The 9,269-nt window shown below is 34.4% G+C and overlaps 2 long non-coding RNA genes across 2 annotated transcripts; both read left to right on the plus strand.

Moving 5' to 3' along the window:
* Positions 1-326: 326 nt before the first annotated feature.
* Positions 327-2,791, plus strand: LOC113274278. The gene is made up of 3 exons (XR_003322921.1): positions 327-724; positions 1,926-2,036; positions 2,723-2,791. It is a non-coding gene; the product is annotated as an uncharacterized LOC113274278 (long non-coding RNA).
* A 218-nt stretch (positions 2,792-3,009) lies between these two features.
* Positions 3,010-4,832, plus strand: LOC113274279. The gene is made up of 6 exons (XR_003322922.1): positions 3,010-3,073; positions 3,190-3,253; positions 3,337-3,434; positions 3,979-4,146; positions 4,247-4,358; positions 4,682-4,832. It is a non-coding gene; the product is annotated as an uncharacterized LOC113274279 (long non-coding RNA).
* The last annotated feature ends 4,437 nt before the right edge of the window (positions 4,833-9,269 follow it).

The following is a 9,269-nucleotide window of genomic DNA, read 5'->3' on the forward strand; positions in this document are numbered from 1 at the left end:
ACCATATTCAAGGATTAGTAACTAGAATTCGCAACAGCTTAGTATTTGTTGCTAATTTCAGTTGCAAAAATTCGCAACAGTTTTAAACTGTTACTAAACTCGCAACTCTCAACATTTTGGTTTTTACATGTGCCACTCGTGAGTGTGACTGGGCACAGTTTAAACTGATTCGGTATTCAGCCCATTCAGCTAGAAAACTGACTTGGCTATCTCATATCTTATCGAGCAGACCAAAGACCTCTCATTCTCTCTTCTCTCTTTCTCTCTTTTCTCTTTCTCTCTTTTATTTCAGTCTCAATGGAGTTTGTTGACTAATCATTCAAATAAAAACCTACCTTGTTCATCATTGTCCTGCATATTTTCGATTGATAACATATATATAACTCTAACCCTAGATTTACTTCAATCAGATTTAAGGTTCCTGCTGCAGAAATTGAAAGTTAGGGTTTGAGGTTATGTTAACGTTCTGAGATGAATCGGGGTTTTGCTGCAAGAATTGAGATTGAATAGGTTTATTGATAATGATATTGGTGATTGGATTTGTGGAGTTTTAAAGTTAGGGTTGGATTTGAGATTGAAAGTTAGGGTTTGAGATTTGAAAGTTAGGGTTTGTTTTATCTCGAATTTGATTTCTAATGTGATAGTGATTTTGCAGAATGAGGTAAGGAAGAAGAGGAACCCGTTGTTCCCAATAAAAGAGGTCGAAAGGAACTCATATAACACTGTAAAATTTCTTCTTCTGATCGACGTTTTATTTTATATCTTCAAATGGCTAGCTGTTTTAGGTTGAAAAACATAATACATATTGCGGCCAGGAGGTTTTCTGGATTGAATGTGCACTGATTTTACAGTGTAGATGTATTAGATCATTCGTTGGTGCATAAGTATTAGCACAAGTATGGAATGAAATGGTTTTTATATGAAAAAGATTCATGATAAGAATGAACTAATTAAGATTGCAATTGATCTGCATAAGTATTTGTTATTCTATTAGGAGACCATCTTATATATGGAAGTTATCATAAACTAGGAAACCATGTATTTCCCTACAGTATTTAAATTAAAATACCTGTAAGCTCATTTCATATAAGGCCTTTGGATCTGTTGATGCCGGATTAAAGTGGCAATGTGCTTTATGAAAGTTTTATAGTGTGCTTATTTCTGTGTTGTCTTACACTCATAAATAAACTTGATAACTCATATAAAATCAATGCAGCTTGGATCCTCATAATAGGTAGTTAACAAGCGTATACTATGATATGGATACAAGAGAAGAAAATGGAGAGAAATAAAACTAAAAATCAAATCCATGAACAAGGATTAGGCATGTCTTCATGAAATAGATGCTAATTTTTGCTTAGAGTGTAAGTTTGTAATCAACTATCTTTTGATCTAGATTTAATTTGTGATTTGGATCGTATTCGACTTTTCATATAGTTAAGCTGAAGAGCCTTTTCGACCCACAAAATTATTGTTAGATCATCATAAATTACTGAAATGGCAGGAAACCTTGCATTAGGTGGGACTAGAAACAGAGGAAAGCTGAATAGCTGCATAATATCTAGACAGCCGACGTTCATTTAAGTTACCAATAAACATTATATGCCCCGCGCAGTTACAGGTTTGAAACCTATCGAGATGAACCAAAAAATCAAGTTGGTGGCTTGTCATATGAGTTCTTCGTGATGGGAGCATAGTAATGACAGAGAGTTACTGTTATTTTCCCGAGTTGGAAGGAGAGAACCTATTGAGATTGTATTTTAAAACTAGTGAACTATTGTCTGAAGTGATTTTTCTTTTCTCCTATATGATAGAACTCAAAAATAAAATAATATAGGTTGATGACTTTAATAGCCTCTGTTTTCATAGTCGAATGTCTGCTCTTGAGAGGATAAATACATAAATAGGGGTGGTTCCATGTGCAGGTGGTCGTTGCCTGAGATTAAAGGCTGCATGGAGGATGTTGGATCCAGATTGGTCAATGTTTGGATCAGGCAGATGCCAGATACCAAGGAGATGACAAGTGCTTGCTTGAGGTTTGTTGTTTCCTTGTTGGTTGTGATAGAATCTCTGAAAACAATGCCTAGGGTAACCAAAAATACAATGCAATAGCCTTAATATCAAGCTCCCAATTTATGTGTATCCTTCCTCATAAGTTCACTCTGGTATTGTGATGGAATCTATCTGTTTTTTGTTTATTTTTTTGTTTAGGGTGAGAAATAGTTGTAGACAATGTATATTTCCTTGCCAAATTCTGTTTCCTATTGCAGATTGTAGCAACATCTTCATCTTCAGTGTGTCGTACTTCTCTATGCTCTCTCTCTAGTTACTTGGCATCATTTTCTCCATCACACGTTCGTTACTTCTTGCTCGGTTGTACATGATACAATTTTGTGATCTTCTATTTTGTGTAACACTCAGCATGTCGGCTATTCTGTTTCATATTCTAATTCCTCAACCAAATTGTAATTTGCATCTAAACTGCATGTTGTCCCCCATATGTATTGCAACTGCCCTGTGTATTTGGATATTAATAGTATGAAACCTACTTGTATTGAAGGAGAAAGGCAGCTTGTGTTTTATTGATCTTTGTTCTAGTCCTTGGGATCTGAATAGGTAATGCTGGATTTCTTGTTATAGTATTTATTATGTTTGTTAAGATACAATTGAAAATATACCTGTTTTTTCATGCTAAGTACATTTGGGTTTTTCCTTGGGGTAGGGTGATAAGAAGGATCAGGAGTTGGTTCGGAAATTGAACCAGCCCAGGAGGATTCCTGATCAAGTGGCGTCCCTTGTGGTAAGATATCTTGCATAAACCCTATTTCTCTTCCAGTTAGTAATTAGTTTGTAAACTTTTATGTATATACATATTTTCGGCAGATGAGTTTAAAGGGTTTATCTTGAGATGTTACATCTATTGCCATCGTTCGACATGAGATGCTTCTGCAAGATGTAAGTTCGTGAGTTGAATATTTCCTCGCAGTCTCGCTGGTTAGTGAAACTTATGATCGTCGTGATCACAGTTACATTGTATCAATAAGACACTACCGTGCTCCTGAGGTTATTCTTGGTAAGTTACTAACACTTCCAGTCATATTCATATCTTGTATCTGATATTTTAGGTTCCTGTGTTTGGCCACTAGCTTCTGTTGTTTGACTATGTGATATTCATTTGGGTTTCTGCAGGACTTGGATGGAGTTACCCTTGTGATATTTGGAGTATTGGTTGTATCTAATTGAGCTATGCTCGGTAGGTTTTCGCTTTGCTGCCACCTACTATTTTAGTTTACATAATTTTTTGTGTGAAAAAGCTGAAACACATTGTTTTTGAAGGGAGAGACATTGTTTAAGACGCACGATAACTTAGAGCACCTGGCCCTGATGGAGAGGATATTGAGGTCAATACCAAGTCACATGTTGAAGAGAGTTGGGTACGTGATTTCATCTTTTTAAGTTTTCTCTTGGTGGTTATTTTTAGAATGTTCCATCTGGTAACTTGTCCATTTCATTGTCAAATATCATGCCGAGAAATATACAATTATACATAAACAAGGGAAGATTGAATTTCCCAGAGGGTGTGGCATCCAAGAAATCATTAAAGCTGTTTCGAAGTTGCCACATTTACCGGTATGTTTGTTGAACTGTTGTGTTTAGGAAGTGGTATACCATATATTTGGTAGCTTAACATAATTTCAAACTCAAACTATAGAGTTATTTGTAAGTCTTGTTAATGTGCAGAACCTAGTGATCGGTTGATTTCCACTTGCTTATAATTTATGTTATACTTTGCAGGGAGTCTTCTCTGCTGGGTTGTTTGTCTGTTGAGATATATGGATAATTGTCATTTTTGAACTAATTCTATCCTTATTATATACAAAAAAAAAAAAAAATTGTTTTGTTTTGTTTTATGGTTTTGATGTTGTCTCTGACCTCAGTCATATCCTAACTTTATCATTATCATCTTTTTTGGTGCAGGTTCAGGTTGGAAGATCACCAATTTATAAAGTTGATCGGCTACTTGTTTTATGGGTTGTAAATCAAATGTGGAATGGTTAACCTTGTTGATTTGCTGGGTCCAGGACCTTCATAATGCTCAGTTGTTATTGACGGCAGAAATGAGTGAAAAACTCGAAAAGACTCGGGGTAATTTACTATTGGAGTGGTTATGCTCGAAACCTTTTTTTTAATCTTTTTCTCTGTTGTGCAAAAACTTATTGTATTTTCTGTTACTTTTCGCCTGCAGAATAAACTCGAGAATGTTGAACATTCAATTTTCGATCTAGAACAGAGATATAGACAAGCAAATGCGACCATCAAAGAAAAAGAATTTTTTATCTCTAATCTCCTTTGAGCAGGTGAGCCAGAATCTATTTTTATTTCTTCAGTTAGCTTATTGTTGCATATGAGCAGCGGAGATTCCTATTTCTTCAGTACCCAAGAAAACATTGGTGTTGGATACTTAATATGGATTGCCTCTTCATATTCCCACCACACAACCTTTGCTTTGGGCATGCTTGATGTCTTTTGGCCTAGTAATCTCAGTACCCTTGGTTTATGATTATTGTTATTGTTACATTTGGTTGAAGCCTGATGTTTGACCTGGTTGAATTGAAAAGTTTCCTTCCTAATTGTCTTCATTGTTATTTGGAATTGACTATCCTTCTGAATATTTTTCCAGGAATTGGATAAGGAACACACTATGAAAGGTGTACAAGCAGCTGAAAGCTTTTTTTTTTCTTTTGAGTTTGTTGTTAAGTTCATTAATTAGGTAGTTTTGGTTCTAAAACAGGGGTAACTTGATTTTGTTGGATTAATTTGATTATGAATGAACAGGGTCAACTTCATTTTTGTACAGGGAATTCTAGTTTTGAACTTGGTTTTGACCGGTCAAAACCACTATTTTTTTGAGGTTACAAAAATTTCGCAACTGCACTTGGCTGTTGCGATATTCCAGTTTCGCAAAAGTTACAAACTGTTGCGACATATTTACGTTGCAACATTTTGAAACAGTTGCGACCGAAAATTCGCAACTGCTTATGAGCCATTGCGAAAATTTGCAACATCGATTTTCGTAACAGAGCTAAACTGTTGTGATCCCACTTTGCAACTGCCATTTACCGTTGCTAATCACTAAATTTGGTGTAGTGTTTCTATCTGCTCGATTGCAGATTGATTTGAGAAATTGAGATATAACTCTTGGATGTATTTTCCTTGATTGCGTCTAACTGTCTAGTTGATTCTCTTTGAGATATATTAGAGTTAGTCCATACAGATTGCCTAAACAAAATATTGGATGACACCCGCTTTTTCAGGTTGTTAATGTGTGAGAATTGTAACTATCACTTAAGAACCTTGATATATTTATGTGATGTAATACGTGACATATGTTATTAGAGAAATGCTCGGTCGAAATCACAAATTTTGCTATCTCAAGCTTGTTGTTAATGTTAGATGCATAAAACTATATCTTGATTTCTAGTCTACTAAAGTCAAGTCTTGGAATATAATTAAAGTATGGTAGTTAAGTATCAGATATCACTGAATAACCCTCGAAGATTGAAGACTGGATATCAAACGAATACATTTGGAGAACTTCATCAATAAAGAGGTATGTGAAGACTGAACCATCTTAATTATTTACTCACGGCATTTACTATTCTATCTTATGAGACTACGTCATATGATTTTAGTATTGCAAAGAATAAATTTCAAGTCAAGCTTATCTTGATAAATTTCTCGAAATATGATTCAATCAATAGATGTTCAAGATCCTTAACAATCTTGGTTAAGAACAACTTATTACTCATGAACTATTTTTGTTTCAAATTGATCATTTGGAAATTTCTCAAGCAAAGATATTTATTATCTATGACCATTGGAATTTTTTGAATTGTTTAAAGAGAATTTTCAAAACTTAATGAATTCTGGACACGGAGTAGGAATGCGTACCCAATTTGCGTACCCCATGGTTCTGAGTTCGTGAATGGGAGGGAGGTACGCATACCCAATATGCGTACCCCTGGATCTGAGTTTGCGAATGTATAAGGGTACACAGACCCTGTACGTGTACCCCAACATCCTGAGTTCGTGGACATTCCATAGGTATGCGTACCCCTATGCATAGTTACCTAATATCGAGGTAAGAAAATGCTCATAAACTACTTTCAAAAATACGTTTGGAAATTGCTATAACTCTTAAAAACACTTCTAAGACAACTTTGTCACGAAATTACTCTATGTTTGTGAATCATGGTTTAATCTTGAATGTTGTTGAACACCACTTATGCTTGAAAGTTCAAAAGGAATATTTATCAATACGAATTATCGTTGTACATGGTTCCAGGTTCCTGGACCATAGTGTATATTCTAATGTTTAATTTCAAGGCGTACTTCTCACATGCTTCCATGAATTCCTAATAAATTTTTTATCTAAACCGACAAAGTGGTTGCTTGAATCTCAAGTTATTCAAAGCTACCTAAAGCCTTGAAATTATATAAATAAAGAGACTCTTGAAAAAATATTTCTTAATCCCTGGAAATTTAGTGTCCTAATTGCTAAGCTAAAGTCTTCCTCGATAACCTAGGTTCTTTGTGAACTATATTCTAGGTTACGACTTAAAAACTTCACTTAGAGATTCGTGAAGACAGGTATGTTAGAGCAATGCTCGTTGGAACCAACAAGTTTTGCTATCTCAAGCTTGTTGTCAATATTAAATGAATAAAACTATATCTTAATTTCTAATCAATTCTCGGATTAGGTTAGAATTTGGTAGTTGAGTATCAAATATCACCCTCGAAAAACGACGGTCGACGAAGACATTTGGAGAACATCATCAATAAGGTATGTGAAGATTGAATAATCATTATCTTACCATTCTATCTTTATGAAACTATGTCGTATGACTTCTGGTAGATCTATTGTAAAGAAGAAATTTCAAGTCAAGCTTGTCTTGTTAAACATCTCGAAATATGATTCTGTTAGAGCACTGCTCAGTTGAACCCACCAAGCGTTGGTATGTCAAGATTGGTTGTCATATTTAGTTCCAAAACTCGAGTCGCTATTATGTAAACTACAGTCAACTTCGATAGGTTAGACTAGAAATGATATAAGTATTGTGCTCCAGTTACTCACAAAGATCTGAAGACGGATTGAAGACAACAAAGACATCATTCTTCAACTTGAGGTTAGTAACTATGACTTGACTTGTTCCATATATATCTCGTGTCTTTCAAATCTTTTAAATTGAAAACATAACATGCAAAGTTATACTTTTATGATCAAATTGCTAAGGAATTTATTTAATCACGACGTATAATGTTTATCTTTAGAACTTCGTAGATATGACATCGACATGATCTTTCGGATGCTATTATGACTATGTATATGGGTAAAGGTGAGGATTTCATCATAGGGAACAATGTTTACATCTGTTCTAAGTAAGTAAGTTCATAAACTTGTTTGTGAACCGTAAAGGAAATTGCCAGGTGTTATTGGTTTTGTTATTCATTGATTATCTTATGAACAACCAATATGTGTGACTGAGTATGACCGATCACAACTTGTTTTTGTTCTTGGTAGAACTTTTCACAAAGGCCTGACTTGTGTATTGATATGACTTTTATTAGTGAAACCGATCTTAAGTAATCACCTGAGATGGTATGAGCATGTACAACAAGTTTTTAGTATTAGGGAACCGATCCTATGAACATGTACAACCGAATACAAGTTTATACCATAAATAATGGGGAACCGATCCTATGAACATGTGCAACAAGGGGGAACCGATCCTATGAACATGTGCAATCGGCCTCAAGAAATCTCAATCCAATCTGAGCACGTTTTGTGTTTTTAACACAAAAATTTATCCAAAAATAGATTTTCGAATTTCCTATTATTCTAGAAATATTAGAGATACCGAAAATATATTTGGTTAATATGGATACGTGAATAATGTAAACATTAAGATTTGAGCATCTTATTTACAGAAATTATGAAAACCGAATTTTGTTATTTATTGGATATCTTGAGAATATTTTCGGTTTTGGAAATTCCTTGGTGTCCAAACTTCCTTGTCTATAAATACTTGACATTTGCCTTTCTAGCAAACTAATCCTTCGTAACAACAAACTTCCTATTTGTTGTGTTGTTACTGGTGTAGTCGCCTATTCGGAGAGGAGAGTAACCTAATTAGGCGAAATCTCTTACGACCGCTCAGTTTAAAGTCTTCTTTGGTATTGAAAATCTCTAGCGTGTACCGTTGGTGGGAAACTAAAAGATTGCATTGTTATTTCAGTTTTTGATTATTGATTTGTTTGACCAACGGTTGTTGAATCTTTGATTGCACATAGTTTGTTTATTCTTGAGAACCTTCTCTTCTGATATAAGGCTCACTCAAACTAGATAAAAGATCAACGTTTCTACGGATCTAAATTATTCTAGATTCGTAAAATGGATTCATTGATTTTCCATTTTTAACAAACTCCGTTCTGTGCGATAAATCAATAAGGAATCAAGTTTGTTTTTGCAGGTTGTTACTTTGAAGATTAAATCGAAGATTGAAGACTTTGAAGATTTGAAGACTTTTGTTCTTGTGTTTTGATTTTTTGGTGTAACTTTCTGTGACTTGATTTTCGGGGATAAAAGAGGTTGTTTATTTTTAATAAACATAACCCTTTTTAAGATCAACAAGTAGTTTGTGATCCTATCATAAACCTTGTAATCAAGACTGATTATTTCAGTAATCATTGTCTTGTTTGATCTTGTAATAGAGGAACTTCGGATCTGGTAACAGGTCTTAAAAATTGAACATTCTTAACTACACTTATATCATATATTTCGGTATTGTGATTAAAAAGTGAGTTTTGTTACCAAACAATATATCCTTTACTGTTTGGAATACGATCCAAAGAATCCTGTATTGAAAGATTGAACCATTAAGAAGATAGATTAGATTTAAGTCCTAAAAAGAACACTTGTTCTGCTAGGATATCTAATATCAAATATCTATTGAGAACTTCGGTTCTGCTAGATATTATCAAAACAAATATCTTTAGAGAACTTCGGTTCTGGTAGATATTGTCAAAACAATAATACTGTTGAAGCTGAGTAACTAGGATTTAAGTTTACTTAGTAGTGTCTACACGAAGTTGCAGGTTTACTTTTTGTAGCGTCTTAATTCATTGAGTATTCAAATCTGGACTAGGTCCCGGGGTTTTTCTACAAGATTGTAGTTTTCCTCGTTAATAAAATCCTGGTGTGTGCTTTA

This window comes from Papaver somniferum, chromosome 4 (assembly GCF_003573695.1).
Source record: "Papaver somniferum cultivar HN1 chromosome 4, ASM357369v1, whole genome shotgun sequence".
Taxonomy (NCBI): Eukaryota; Viridiplantae; Streptophyta; class Magnoliopsida; order Ranunculales; family Papaveraceae; genus Papaver; species Papaver somniferum.